Below are 13,085 nucleotides of genomic sequence, written 5' to 3'. Positions count from 1 at the left end.
TCGCCTACATTTCTGCTTTCTCAACTTGACAAAACACAAGCAGCACAGCTGCATTCAAACACAAGCCTTTCGAAAACAAACCACAATCCAACATTGATTCCAAGCAGCACTTTTCAGCCTCTCATTCTCGTGCCTTTCCTTTTCTCACAATACATTTACTTGATGTGACAAGTGCTATTTGGAGCCCGGCTCCCCAGAAAATCACCAGGCACTACCAAACTTTGTGAGGGGAAACAAGCCACTCTGCAGGTCTTGTGCCCTTGGCCTTAAGCATTAATCTGAGCACTGCCACCTGAACGGCCCGGCCTACAAAGTCATGAACTCTGGCAACTTTTACGTGCTGATGACTGAATTGCTTGGCTCTGCTGTCTTTTTCTGGCAAACTGTTAATGTCAGAAGTAGCATTGGAAGTAATTCCCTGAGTAACGGAGCAGAATCAGCAGCCTTTGTGTGGAAGAAGTTTCATTCTATGACTCTGGTGCCCTTTTATCTGAGTAACACCACTGTCTGCAGTGGGATTGAAAGCCACAATACTAGAAAGCAATGTGGAATGCAGCAATGGAGGTAGGGTAAGAATGTAATTTTCTGTGTGTGCTGCCTTTTTTGTGTGGGAAAGGAGAAGTGTGATTTGAAATCTTATCGCTGAGGAAAAAGTTAGAATGTGGCAAGTTTGGTGAGGAAAAGAAGTCATTGTGTGAGTGGTACCTTTCATTTCATAGTATCATAGTAGGTACAGCACAAGGGTGGCCATTCGGACCATCGTGCCTGTGCCGGCTCTTTGAAAGAGCTGTCCAATTAGTCCCAATCCGTTGCCCTTTCCACATTGCCCGTCAAATTTTTTCCCTTCAAGTACTGATCTAATTCGCTTTTGTGGGCAAATGGCAATACCGCTGAGGTACTTGAAGCGGCCACATGCAAATTGAAGCAGAGTTGAGCAGGCAGTTTGAAGCTGACGGCATTTGTGTGGATTAAAAAAAGGTAATGTCAGAAGTGGGATTTGAACCCACGCTCCTAGAAAGGGACCAGAAATCACCAACCTTTAGTAAGGTAAGGATAAACAATCCTTGAGTCTAGCGCCTTAGACCACTCGGCCATCCTGACTATGCAATGCTACAAGCGTGTCCTCCAAAATCTGTACCCTTACTGAGCTGCCTGGCACTGATTCCTCCCATGCAAACACAAAACACGCACCATTCGCTCTTCTTCTATGACTTTTCAGGCAGTGTCAGTCATAAAGTTGAGCATCCCTGCAGTGAAACCAACATTCATACACATATATTTCTCACAAAACCCGTATTTTACAACCTGTCCCTTACCATCGTCCTCGCCTACATTTCTGCTTTCTCAACTTGACAAAACACAAGCAGCACAGCTGCATTCAAACACAAGCCTTTCGAAAACAAACCACAATCCAACATTGATTCCAAGCAGCACTTTTCAGCCTCTCATTCTCGTGCCTTTCCTTTTCTCACAATACATTTACTTGATGTGACAAGTGCTATTTGGAGCCCGGCTCCCCAGAAAATCACCAGGCACTACCAAACTTTGTGAGGGGAAACAAGCCACTCTGCAGGTCTTGTGCCCTTGGCCTTAAGCATTAATCTGAGCACTGCCACCTGAACGGCCCGGCCTACAAAGTCATGAACTCTGGCAACTTTTACGTGCTGATGACTGAATTGCTTGGCTCTGCTGTCTTTTTCTGGCAAACTGTTAATGTCAGAAGTAGCATTGGAAGTAATTCCCTGAGTAACGGAGCAGAATCAGCAGCCTTTGTGTGGAAGAAGTTTCATTCTATGACTCTGGTGCCCTTTTATCTGAGTAACACCACTGTCTGCAGTGGGATTGAAAGCCACAATACTAGAATGCAATGTGGAATGCAGCAATGGAGGTAGGGTAAGAATGTAATTTTCTGTGTGCTGCCTTTTTTGTGTGGGAAAGGAGAAGTGTGATTTGAAATCTTATCGCTGAGGAAAAAGTTAGAATGTGGCAAGTTTTGTGAGGAAAAGAAGTCATTGTGTGAGTGGTGCCTTTCATTTCATAGTATCATAGTAGGTACAGCACAAGGGTGGCCATTCGGACCATCGTGCCTGTGCCGGCTCTTTGAAAGAGCTGTCCAATTAGTCCCAATCCGTTGCCCTTTCCACATTGCCCGTCAAATTTTTTCCCTTCAAGTACTGATCTAATTCGCTTTTGTGGGCAAATGGCAATACCGCTGAGGTACTTGAAGCGGCCACATGCAAATTGAAGCAGAGTTGAGCAGGCAGTTTGACGCTGACGGCATTTGCGTGGATTTAATAAAGCTAATGTCAGAAGTGGGATTTGAACCCACAGCCCTAGAACGGGACCAGAATTCACCAACCTTTAGTAAGGTAAGGATAAACAGTCCTTGAGTCCGGCGCCTTAGACCACTCGGCCATCCTGACTGTGCAATGCTACAAGCGTGTCCTCCAAAATCTGTACCCTTACTGAGCTGCCTGGCACTGATTCCTCCCATGCAAACACAAAACACGCACCATTCGCTCTTCTTCTATGACTTTTCAGGCAGTGTCAGTCATAAAGTTGAGCATCCCTGCAGTGAAACCAACATTCATACACATATATTTCTCACAAAACCCGTATTTTACAACCTGTCCCTTACCATCGTCCTCGCCTACATTTCTGCTTTCTCAACTTGACAAAACACAAGCAGCACAGCTGCATTCAAACACAAGCCTTTCGAAAACAAACCACAATCCAACATTGATTCCAAGCAGCACTTTTCAGCCTCTCATTCTCGTGCCTTTCCTTTTCTCACAATACATTTACTTGATGTGACAAGTGCTATTTGGAGCCCGGCTCCCCAGAAAATCACCAGGCACTACCAAACTTTGTGAGGGGAAACAAGCCACTCTGCAGGTCTTGTGCCCTTGGCCTTAAGCATTAATCTGAGCACTGCCACCTGAACGGCCCGGCCTACAAAGTCATGAACTCTGGCAACTTTTACGTGCTGATGACTGAATTGCTTGGCTCTGCTGTCTTTTTCTGGCAAACTGTTAATGTCAGAAGTAGCATTGGAAGTAATTCCCTGAGTAACGGAGCAGAATCAGCAGCCTTTGTGTGGAAGAAGTTTCATTCTATGACTCTGGTGCCCTTTTATCTGAGTAACACCACTGTCTGCAGTGGGATTGAAAGCCACAATACTAGAAAGCAATGTGGAATGCAGCAATGGAGGTAGGGTAAGAATGTAATTTTCTGTGTGTGCTGCCTTTTTTGTGTGGGAAAGGAGAAGTGTGATTTGAAATCTTATCGCTGAGGAAAAAGTTAGAATGTGGCAAGTTTTGTGAGGAAAAGAAGTCATTGTGTGAGTGGTGCCTTTCATTTCAAAGTATCATAGTAGGTACAGCACAAGGGTGGCCATTCGGACCATCGTGCCTGTGACGGCTCTTTGAAAGAGCTGTCCAATTAGTCCCATTCCGTTGCCCTTTCCACATTGCCCGTCAAATTTTTTCCCTTCAAGTACTGATCTAATTCGCTTTTGTGGGCAAATGGCAATACCGCTGAGGCACTTGAAGCGGCCACATGCAAATTGAAGCAGAGTTGAGCAGGCAGTTTGACGCGGACGGCATTTGCGTGGATTAAAAAAAAGCTAATGTCAGAAGTGGGATTTGAACCCACGCCCCTAGAAAGGGACCAGAATTCACCAACCTTTAGTAAGGTAAGGAAAAACAGTCCTTGAGTCTGGCGCCTTAGACCACTCGGCCATCCTGACTGTGCAATGCTACAAGCGTGTCCTCCAAAATCTGTACCCTTACTGAGCTGCCTGGCACTGATTCCTCCCATGCAAACACAAAACACGCACCATTCGCTCTTCTTCTATGACTTTTCAGGCAGTGTCAGTCATAAAGTTGAGCATCCCTGCAGTGAAACCAACATTCATACACATATATTTCTCACAAAACCCGTATTTTACAACCTGTCCCTTACCATCGTCCTCGCCTACATTTCTGCTTTCTCAACTTGACAAAACACAAGCAGCACAGCTGCATTCAAACACAAGCCTTTCGAAAACAAACCACAATCCAACATTGATTCCAAGCAGCACTTTTCAGCCTCTCATTCTCGTGCCTTTCCTTTTCTCACAATACATTTACTTGATGTGACAAGTGCTATTTGGAGCCCGGCTCCCCAGAAAATCACCAGGCACTACCAAACTTTGTGAGGGGAAACAAGCCACTCTGCAGGTCTTGTGCCCTTGGCCTTAAGCATTAATCTGAGCACTGCCACCTGAACGGCCCGGCCTACAAAGTCATGAACTCTGGCAACTTTTACGTGCTGATGACTGAATTGCTTGGCTCTGCTGTCTTTTTCTGGCAAACTGTTAATGTCAGAAGTAGCATTGGAAGTAATTCCCTGAGTAACGGAGCAGAATCAGCAGCCTTTGTGTGGAAGAAGTTTCATTCTATGACTCTGGTGCCCTTTTATCTGAGTAACACCACTGTCTGCAGTGGGATTGAAAGCCACAATACTAGAAAGCAATGTGGAATGCAGCAATGGAGGTAGGGTAAGAATGTAATTTTCTGTGTGTGCTGCCTTTTTTGTGTGGGAAAGGAGAAGTGTGATTTGAAATCTTATCGCTGAGGAAAAAGTTAGAATGTGGCAAGTTTGGTGAGGAAAAGAAGTCATTGTGTGAGTGGTGCCTTTCATTTCATAGTATCATAGTAGGTACAGCACAAGGGTGGCCATTCGGACCATCGTGCCTGTGCCGGCTCTTTGAAAGAGCTGTCCAATTAGTCCCAATCCGTTGCCCTTTCCACATTGCCCGTCAAATTTTTTCCCTTCAAGTACTGATCTAATTCGCTTTTGTGGGCAAATGGCAATACCGCTGAGGTACTTGAAGCGGCCACATGCAAATTGAAGCAGAGTTGAGCAGGCAGTTTGACGCTGACGGCATTTGTGTGGATTAAAAAAAGGTAATGTCAGAAGTGGGGTTTGAACCCACGCCCCTAGAAAGGGACCAGAAATCACCAACCTTTAGTAAGGTAAGGATAAACAATCCTTGAGTCTGGCGCCTTAGACCACTCGGCCATCCTGACTATGCAATGCTACAAGCGTGTCCTCCAAAATCTGTACCCTTACTGAGCTGCCTGGCACTGATTCCTCCCATGCAAACACAAAACACGCACCATTCGCTCTTCTTCTATGACTTTTCAGGCAGTGTCAGTCATAAAGTTGAGCATCCCTGCAGTGAAACCAACATTCATACACATATATTTCTCACAAAACCCGTATTTTACAACCTGTCCCTTACCATCGTCCTCGCCTACATTTCTGCTTTCTCAACTTGACAAAACACAAGCAGCACAGCTGCATTCAAACACAAGCCTTTCGAAAACAAACCACAATCCAACATTGATTCCAAGCAGCACTTTTCAGCCTCTCATTCTCGTGCCTTTCCTTTTCTCACAATACATTTACTTGATGTGACAAGTGCTATTTGGAGCCCGGCTCCCCAGAAAATCACCAGGCACTACCAAACTTTGTGAGGGGAAACAAGCCACTCTGCAGGTCTTGTGCCCTTGGCCTTAAGCATTAATCTGAGCACTGCCACCTGAACGGCCCGGCCTACAAAGTCATGAACTCTGGCAACTTTTACGTGCTGATGACTGAATTGCTTGGCTCTGCTGTCTTTTTCTGGCAAACTGTTAATGTCAGAAGTAGCATTGGAAGTAATTCCCTGAGTAACGGAGCAGAATCAGCAGCCTTTGTGTGGAAGAAGTTTCATTCTATGACTCTGGTGCCCTTTTATCTGAGTAACACCACTGTCTGCAGTGGGATTGAAAGCCACAATACTAGAAAGCAATGTGGAATGCAGCAATGGAGGTAGGGTAAGAATGTAATTTTCTGTGTGCTGCCTTTTTTGTGTGGGAAAGGAGAAGTGTGATTTGAAATCTTATCGCTGAGGAAAAAGTTAGAATGTGGCAAGTTTTGTGAGGAAAAGAAGTCATTGTGTGAGTGGTGCCTTTCATTTCATAGTATCATAGTAGGTACAGCACAAGGGTGGCCATTCGGACCATCGTGCCTGTGCCGGCTCTTTGAAAGAGCTGTCCAATTAGTCCCAATCCGTTGCCCTTTCCACATTGCCCGTCAAATTTTTTCCCTTCAAGTACTGATCTAATTCGCTTTTGTGGGCAAATGGCAATACCGCTGAGGTACTTGAAGCGGCCACATGCAAATTGAAGCAGAGTTGAGCAGGCAGTTTGACGCTGACGGCATTTGCGTGGATTAAAAAAAGCTAATGTCAGAAGTGGGATTTGAACCCACGCCCCTAGAAAGGGACCAGAATTCACCAACCTTTAGTAAGGTAAGGATAAACAGTCCTTGAGTCTGGCGCCTTAGACCACTCGGCCATCCTGACTGTGCAATGCTACAAGCGTGTCCTCCAAAATCTGTACCCTTACTGAGCTGCCTGGCACTGATTCCTCCCATGCAAACACAAAACACGCACCATTCGCTCTTCTTCTATGACTTTTCAGGCAGTGTCAGTCATAAAGTTGAGCATCCCTGCAGTGAAACCAACATTCATACACATATATTTCTCACAAAACCCGTATTTTACAACCTGTCCCTTACCATCGTCCTCGCCTACATTTCTGCTTTCTCAACTTGACAAAACACAAGCAGCACAGCTGCATTCAAACAAAAGCCTTTCGAAAACAAACCACAATCCAACATTGATTCCAAGCAGCACTTTTCAGCCTCTCATTCTCGTGCCTTTCCTTTTCTCACAATACATTTACTTGATGTGACAAGTGCTATTTGGAGCCCGGCTCCCCAGAAAATCACCAGGCACTACCAAACTTTGTGAGGGGAAACAAGCCACTCTGCAGGTCTTGTGCCCTTGGCCTTAAGCATTAATCTGAGCACTGCCACCTGAACGGCCCGGCCTACAAAGTCATGAACTCTGGCAACTTTTACGTGCTGATGACTGAATTGCTTGGCTCTGCTGTCTTTTTCTGGCAAACTGTTAATGTCAGAAGTAGCATTGGATGTAATTCCCTGAGTAACGGAGCAGAATCAGCAGCCTTTGTGTGGAAGAAGTTTCATTCTATGACTCTGGTGCCCTTTTATCTGAGTAACACCACTGTCTGCAGTGGGATTGAAAGCCACAATACTAGAAAGCAATGTGGAATGCAGCAATGGAGGTAGGGTAAGAATGTAATTTTCTGTGTGTGCTGCCTTTTTTGTGTGGGAAAGGAGAAGTGTGATTTGAAATCTTATCGCTGAGGAAAGAGTTAGAATGTGGCAAGTTTTGTGAGGAAAAGAAGTCATTGTGTGAGTGGTGCCTTTCATTTCATAGTATCATAGTAGGTACAGCACAAGGGTGGCCATTCGGACCATCGTGCCTGTGCCGGCTCTTTGAAAGAGCTGTCCAATTAGTCCCAATCCGTTGCCCTTTCCACATTGCCCGTCAAATTTTTTCCCTTCAAGTACTGATCTAATTCGCTTTTGTGGGCAAATGGCAATACCGCTGAGGTACTTGAAGCGGCCACATGCAAATTGAAGCAGAGTTGAGCAGGCAGTTTGACGCTGACGGCATTTGCGTGGATTTAATAAAGCTAATGTCAGAAGTGGGATTTGAACCCACACCCCTAGAACGGGACCAGAATTCACCAACCTTTAGTAAGGTAAGGATAAACAGTCCTTGAGTCCGGCGCCTTAGACCACTCGGCCATCCTGACTGTGCAATGCTACAAGCGTGTCCTCCAAAATCTGTACCCTTACTGAGCTGCCTGGCACTGATTCCTCCCATGCAAACACAAAACACGCACCATTCGCTCTTCTTCTATGACTTTTCAGGCAGTGTCAGTCATAAAGTTGAGCATCCCTGCAGTGAAACCAACATTCATACACATATATTTCTCACAAAACCCGTATTTTACAACCTGTCCCTTACCATCGTCCTCGCCTACATTTCTGCTTTCTCAACTTGACAAAACACAAGCAGCACAGCTGCATTCAAACACAAGCCTTTCGAAAACAAACCACAATCCAACATTGATTCCAAGCAGCACTTTTCAGCCTCTCATTCTCGTGCCTTTCCTTTTCTCACAATACATTTACTTGATGTGACAAGTGCTATTTGGAGCCCGGCTCCCCAGAAAATCACCAGGCACTACCAAACTTTGTGAGGGGAAACAAGCCACTCTGCAGGTCTTGTGCCCTTGGCCTTAAGCATTAATCTGAGCACTGCCACCTGAACGGCCCGGCCTACAAAGTCATGAACTCTGGCAACTTTTACGTGCTGATGACTGAATTGCTTGGCTCTGCTGTCTTTTTCTGGCAAACTGTTAATGTCAGAAGTAGCATTGGATGTAATTCCCTGAGTAACGGAGCAGAATCAGCAGCCTTTGTGTGGAAGAAGTTTCATTCTATGACTCTGGTGCCCTTTTATCTGAGTAACACCACTGTCTGCAGTGGGATTGAAAGCCACAATACTAGAAAGCAATGTGGAATGCAGCAATGGAGGTAGGGTAAGAATGTAATTTTCTGTGTGTGCTGCCTTTTTTGTGTGGGAAAGGAGAAGTGTGATTTGAAATCTTATCGCTGAGGAAAGAGTTAGAATGTGGCAAGTTTTGTGAGGAAAAGAAGTCATTGTGTGAGTGGTGCCTTTCATTTCATAGTATCATAGTAGGTACAGCACAAGGGTGGCCATTCGGACCATCGTGCCTGTGCCGGCTCTTTGAAAGAGCTGTCCAATTAGTCCCAATCCGTTGCCCTTTCCACATTGCCCGTCAAATTTTTTCCCTTCAAGTACTGATCTAATTCGCTTTTGTGGGCAAATGGCAATACCGCTGAGGTACTTGAAGCGGCCACATGCAAATTGAAGCAGAGTTGAGCAGGCAGTTTGACGCTGACGGCATTTGCGTGGATTAAAAAAAGCTAATGTCAGAAGTGGGATTTGAACCCACGCCCCTAGAACGGGACCAGAATTCACCAACCTTTAGTAAGGTAAGGATAAACAGTCCTTGAGTCTGGCGCCTTAGACCACTCGGCCATCCTGACTGTGCAATGCTACAAGCGTGTCCTCCAAAATCTGTACCCTTACTGAGCTGCCTGGCACTGATTCCTCCCATGCAAACACAAAACACGCACCATTCGCTCTTCTTCTATGACTTTTCAGGCAGTGTCAGTCATAAAGTTGAGCATCCCTGCAGTGAAACCAACATTCATACACATATATTTCTCACAAAACCCGTATTTTACAACCTGTCCCTTACCATCGTCCTCGCCTACATTTCTGCTTTCTCAACTTGACAAAACACAAGCAGCACAGCTGCATTCAAACACAAGCCTTTCGAAAACAAACCACAATCCAACATTGATTCCAAGCAGCATTTTCAGCCTCTCATTCTCGTGCCTTTCCTTTTCTCACAATACATTTACTTGATGTGACAAGTGCTATTTGGAGCCCGGCTCCCCAGAAAATCACCAGGCACTACCAAACTTTGTGAGGGGAAACAAGCCACTCTGCAGGTCTTGTGCCCTTGGCCTTAAGCATTAATCTGAGCACTGCCACCTGAACGGCCCGGCCTACAAAGTCATGAACTCTGGCAACTTTTACGTGCTGATGACTGAATTGCTTGGCTCTGCTGTCTTTTTCTGGCAAACTGTTAATGTCAGAAGTAGCATTGGAAGTAATTCCCTGAGTAACGGAGCAGAATCAGCAGCCTTTGTGTGGAAGAAGTTTCATTCTATGACTCTGGTGCCCTTTTATCTGAGTAACACCACTGTCTGCAGTGGGATTGAAAGCCACAATACTAGAAAGCAATGTGGAATGCAGCAATGGAGGTAGGGTAAGAATGTAATTTTCTGTGTGTGCTGCCTTTTTTGTGTGGGAAAGGAGAAGTGTGATTTGAAATCTTATCGCTGAGGAAAAAGTTAGAATGTGGCAAGTTTTGTGAGGAAAAGAAGTCATTGTGTGAGTGGTGCCTTTCATTTCAAAGTATCATAGTAGGTACAGCACAAGGGTGGCCATTCGGACCATCGTGCCTGTGCCGGCTCTTTGAATGAGCTGTCCAATTAGTCCCAATCCGTTGCCCTTTCCACATTGCCCGTCAAATTTTTTCCCTTCAAGTACTGATCTAATTCGCTTTTGTGGGCAAATGGCAATACCGCTGAGGTACTTGAAGCGGCCACATGCAAATTGAAGCAGAGTTGAGCAGGCTGTTTGACGCTGACGGCATTTGCGTGGATTAAAAAAAGGTAATGTCAGAAGTGGGATTTGAACCCACGCCCCTAGAAAGGGACCAGAATTCACCAACCTTTAGTAAGGTAAGGATAAACAGTCCTTGAGTCTGGCGCCTTAGACCACTCGGCCATCCTGACTGTGCAATGCTACAAGCGTGTCCTCCAAAATCTGTACCCTTACTGAGCTGCCTGGCACTGATTCCTCCCATGCAAACACAAAACACGCACCATTCGCTCTTCTTCTATGACTTTTCAGGCAGTGTCAGTCATAAAGTTGAGCATTCCTGCAGTGAAACCAACATTCATACACATATTTTTCTCACAAAACCCGTATTTTACAACCTGTCCCTTACCATCGTCCTCGCCTACATTTCTGCTTTCTCAACTTGACAAAACACAAGCAGCACAGCTGCATTCAAACACAAGCCTTTCGAAAACAAACCACAATCCAACATTGATTCCAAGCAGCACTTTTCAGCCTCTCATTCTCGTGCCTTTCCTTTTCTCACAATACATTTACTTGATGTGACAAGTGCTATTTGGAGCCCGGCTCCCCAGAAAATCACCAGGCACTACCAAACTTTGTGAGGGGAAACAAGCCACTCTGCAGGTCTTGTGCCCTTGGCCTTAAGCATTAATCTGAGCACTGCCACCTGAACGGCCCGGCCTACAAAGTCATGAACTCTGGCAACTTTTACGTGCTGATGACTGAATTGCTTGGCTCTGCTGTCTTTTTCTGGCAAACTGTTAATGTCAGAAGTAGCATTGGATGTAATTCCCTGAGTAACGGAGCAGAATCAGCAGCCTTTGTGTGGAAGAAGTTTCATTCTATGACTCTGGTGCCCTTTTATCTGAGTAACACCACTGTCTGCAGTGGGATTGAAAGCCACAATACTAGAAAGCAATGTGGAATGCAGCAATGGAGGTAGGGTAAGAATGTAATTTTCTGTGTGTGCTGCCTTTTTTGTGTGGGAAAGGAGAAGTGTGATTTGAAATCTTATCGCTGAGGAAAGAGTTAGAATGTGGCAAGTTTTGTGAGGAAAAGAAGTCATTGTGTGAGTGGTGCCTTTCATTTCATAGTATCATAGTAGGTACAGCACAAGGGTGGCCATTCGGACCATCGTGCCTGTGCCGGCTCTTTGAAAGAGCTGTCCAATTAGTCCCAATCCGTTGCCCTTTCCACATTGCCCGTCAAATTTTTTCCCTTCAAGTACTGATCTAATTCGCTTTTGTGGGCAAATGGCAATACCGCTGAGGTACTTGAAGCGGCCACATGCAAATTGAAGCAGAGTTGAGCAGGCAGTTTGACGCTGACGGCATTTGCGTGGATTAAAAAAAGCTAATGTCAGAAGTGGGATTTGAACCCACGCCCCTAGAACGGGACCAGAATTCACCAACCTTTAGTAAGGTAAGGATAAACAGTCCTTGAGTCTGGCGCCTTAGACCACTCGGCCATCCTGACTGTGCAATGCTACAAGCGTGTCCTCCAAAATCTGTACCCTTACTGAGCTGCCTGGCACTGATTCCTCCCATGCAAACACAAAACACGCACCATTCGCTCTTCTTCTATGACTTTTCAGGCAGTGTCAGTCATAAAGTTGAGCATCCCTGCAGTGAAACCAACATTCATACACATATATTTCTCACAAAACCCGTATTTTACAACCTGTCCCTTACCATCGTCCTCGCCTACATTTCTGCTTTCTCAACTTGACAAAACACAAGCAGCACAGCTGCATTCAAACACAAGCCTTTCGAAAACAAACCACAATCCAACATTGATTCCAAGCAGCATTTTCAGCCTCTCATTCTCGTGCCTTTCCTTTTCTCACAATACATTTACTTGATGTGACAAGTGCTATTTGGAGCCCGGCTCCCCAGAAAATCACCAGGCACTACCAAACTTTGTGAGGGGAAACAAGCCACTCTGCAGGTCTTGTGCCCTTGGCCTTAAGCATTAATCTGAGCACTGCCACCTGAACGGCCCGGCCTACAAAGTCATGAACTCTGGCAACTTTTACGTGCTGATGACTGAATTGCTTGGCTCTGCTGTCTTTTTCTGGCAAACTGTTAATGTCAGAAGTAGCATTGGAAGTAATTCCCTGAGTAACGGAGCAGAATCAGCAGCCTTTGTGTGGAAGAAGTTTCATTCTATGACTCTGGTGCCCTTTTATCTGAGTAACACCACTGTCTGCAGTGGGATTGAAAGCCACAATACTAGAAAGCAATGTGGAATGCAGCAATGGAGGTAGGGTAAGAATGTAATTTTCTGTGTGTGCTGCCTTTTTTGTGTGGGAAAGGAGAAGTGTGATTTGAAATCTTATCGCTGAGGAAAAAGTTAGAATGTGGCAAGTTTTGTGAGGAAAAGAAGTCATTGTGTGAGTGGTGCCTTTCATTTCAAAGTATCATAGTAGGTACAGCACAAGGGTGGCCATTCGGACCATCGTGCCTGTGCCGGCTCTTTGAAAGAGCTGTCCAATTAGTCCCAATCCGTTGCCCTTTCCACATTGCCCGTCAAATTTTTTCCCTTCAAGTACTGATCTAATTCGCTTTTGTGGGCAAATGGCAATACCGCTGAGGTACTTGAAGCGGCCACATGCAAATTGAAGCAGAGTTGAGCAGGCAGTTTGACGCTGACGGCATTTGCGTGGATTAAAAAAAGCTAATGTCAGAAGTGGGATTTGAACCCACGCCCCTGGAAAGGGACCAGAATTCACCAACCTTTAGTAAGGTAAGGATAAACAGTCCTTGAGTCTGGCGCCTTAGACCACTCGGCCATCCTGACTGTGCAATGCTACAAGCGTGTCCTCCAAAATCTGTACCCTTACTGAGCTGCCTGGCACTGATTCCTCCCATGC

The 13,085-nt window shown here is 45.5% G+C and overlaps 10 non-coding genes across 10 annotated transcripts; all 10 read right to left on the bottom strand.

Moving 5' to 3' along the window:
- Positions 1 to 982: 982 nt before the first annotated feature.
- On the bottom strand, positions 983 to 1,101 carry trnal-caa (transfer RNA leucine (anticodon CAA)). Its single transcript has 2 exons — positions 1,064 to 1,101; positions 983 to 1,017 (listed from the first exon to the last, which is right to left on the bottom strand). It is a non-coding gene; the product is annotated as a tRNA-Leu (tRNA).
- Positions 1,102 to 2,304: 1,203 nt separating this feature from the next.
- Positions 2,305 to 2,423, bottom strand: trnal-caa (transfer RNA leucine (anticodon CAA)). The gene is made up of 2 exons: positions 2,386 to 2,423; positions 2,305 to 2,339 (listed from the first exon to the last, which is right to left on the bottom strand). It is a non-coding gene; the product is annotated as a tRNA-Leu (tRNA).
- A 1,206-nt stretch (positions 2,424 to 3,629) lies between these two features.
- Positions 3,630 to 3,748, bottom strand: trnal-caa (transfer RNA leucine (anticodon CAA)). The gene is made up of 2 exons: positions 3,711 to 3,748; positions 3,630 to 3,675 (listed from the first exon to the last, which is right to left on the bottom strand). It is a non-coding gene; the product is annotated as a tRNA-Leu (tRNA).
- A 1,205-nt stretch (positions 3,749 to 4,953) lies between these two features.
- Positions 4,954 to 5,072, bottom strand: trnal-caa (transfer RNA leucine (anticodon CAA)). The gene is made up of 2 exons: positions 5,035 to 5,072; positions 4,954 to 4,999 (listed from the first exon to the last, which is right to left on the bottom strand). It is a non-coding gene; the product is annotated as a tRNA-Leu (tRNA).
- Positions 5,073 to 6,275: 1,203 nt separating this feature from the next.
- trnal-caa (transfer RNA leucine (anticodon CAA)) lies at positions 6,276 to 6,394 on the bottom strand. The gene is made up of 2 exons: positions 6,357 to 6,394; positions 6,276 to 6,321 (listed from the first exon to the last, which is right to left on the bottom strand). It is a non-coding gene; the product is annotated as a tRNA-Leu (tRNA).
- A 1,205-nt stretch (positions 6,395 to 7,599) lies between these two features.
- On the bottom strand, positions 7,600 to 7,718 carry trnal-caa (transfer RNA leucine (anticodon CAA)). Its single transcript has 2 exons — positions 7,681 to 7,718; positions 7,600 to 7,645 (listed from the first exon to the last, which is right to left on the bottom strand). It is a non-coding gene; the product is annotated as a tRNA-Leu (tRNA).
- Positions 7,719 to 8,923: 1,205 nt separating this feature from the next.
- trnal-caa (transfer RNA leucine (anticodon CAA)) lies at positions 8,924 to 9,042 on the bottom strand. Its single transcript has 2 exons — positions 9,005 to 9,042; positions 8,924 to 8,969 (listed from the first exon to the last, which is right to left on the bottom strand). It is a non-coding gene; the product is annotated as a tRNA-Leu (tRNA).
- Positions 9,043 to 10,246: 1,204 nt separating this feature from the next.
- Positions 10,247 to 10,365, bottom strand: trnal-caa (transfer RNA leucine (anticodon CAA)). Its single transcript has 2 exons — positions 10,328 to 10,365; positions 10,247 to 10,292 (listed from the first exon to the last, which is right to left on the bottom strand). It is a non-coding gene; the product is annotated as a tRNA-Leu (tRNA).
- Positions 10,366 to 11,570: 1,205 nt separating this feature from the next.
- Positions 11,571 to 11,689, bottom strand: trnal-caa (transfer RNA leucine (anticodon CAA)). The gene is made up of 2 exons: positions 11,652 to 11,689; positions 11,571 to 11,616 (listed from the first exon to the last, which is right to left on the bottom strand). It is a non-coding gene; the product is annotated as a tRNA-Leu (tRNA).
- A 1,204-nt stretch (positions 11,690 to 12,893) lies between these two features.
- trnal-caa (transfer RNA leucine (anticodon CAA)) lies at positions 12,894 to 13,012 on the bottom strand. The gene is made up of 2 exons: positions 12,975 to 13,012; positions 12,894 to 12,939 (listed from the first exon to the last, which is right to left on the bottom strand). It is a non-coding gene; the product is annotated as a tRNA-Leu (tRNA).
- Positions 13,013 to 13,085: the final 73 nt, after the last annotated feature.

This window comes from Heptranchias perlo, chromosome 13 (assembly GCF_035084215.1).
Source record: "Heptranchias perlo isolate sHepPer1 chromosome 13, sHepPer1.hap1, whole genome shotgun sequence".
NCBI classification, from domain to species: domain Eukaryota; kingdom Metazoa; phylum Chordata; class Chondrichthyes; order Hexanchiformes; family Hexanchidae; genus Heptranchias; species Heptranchias perlo.
Note: the sequence above shows the minus strand (reverse complement) of the source record. Positions and strands in the feature narration are given on the sequence as shown.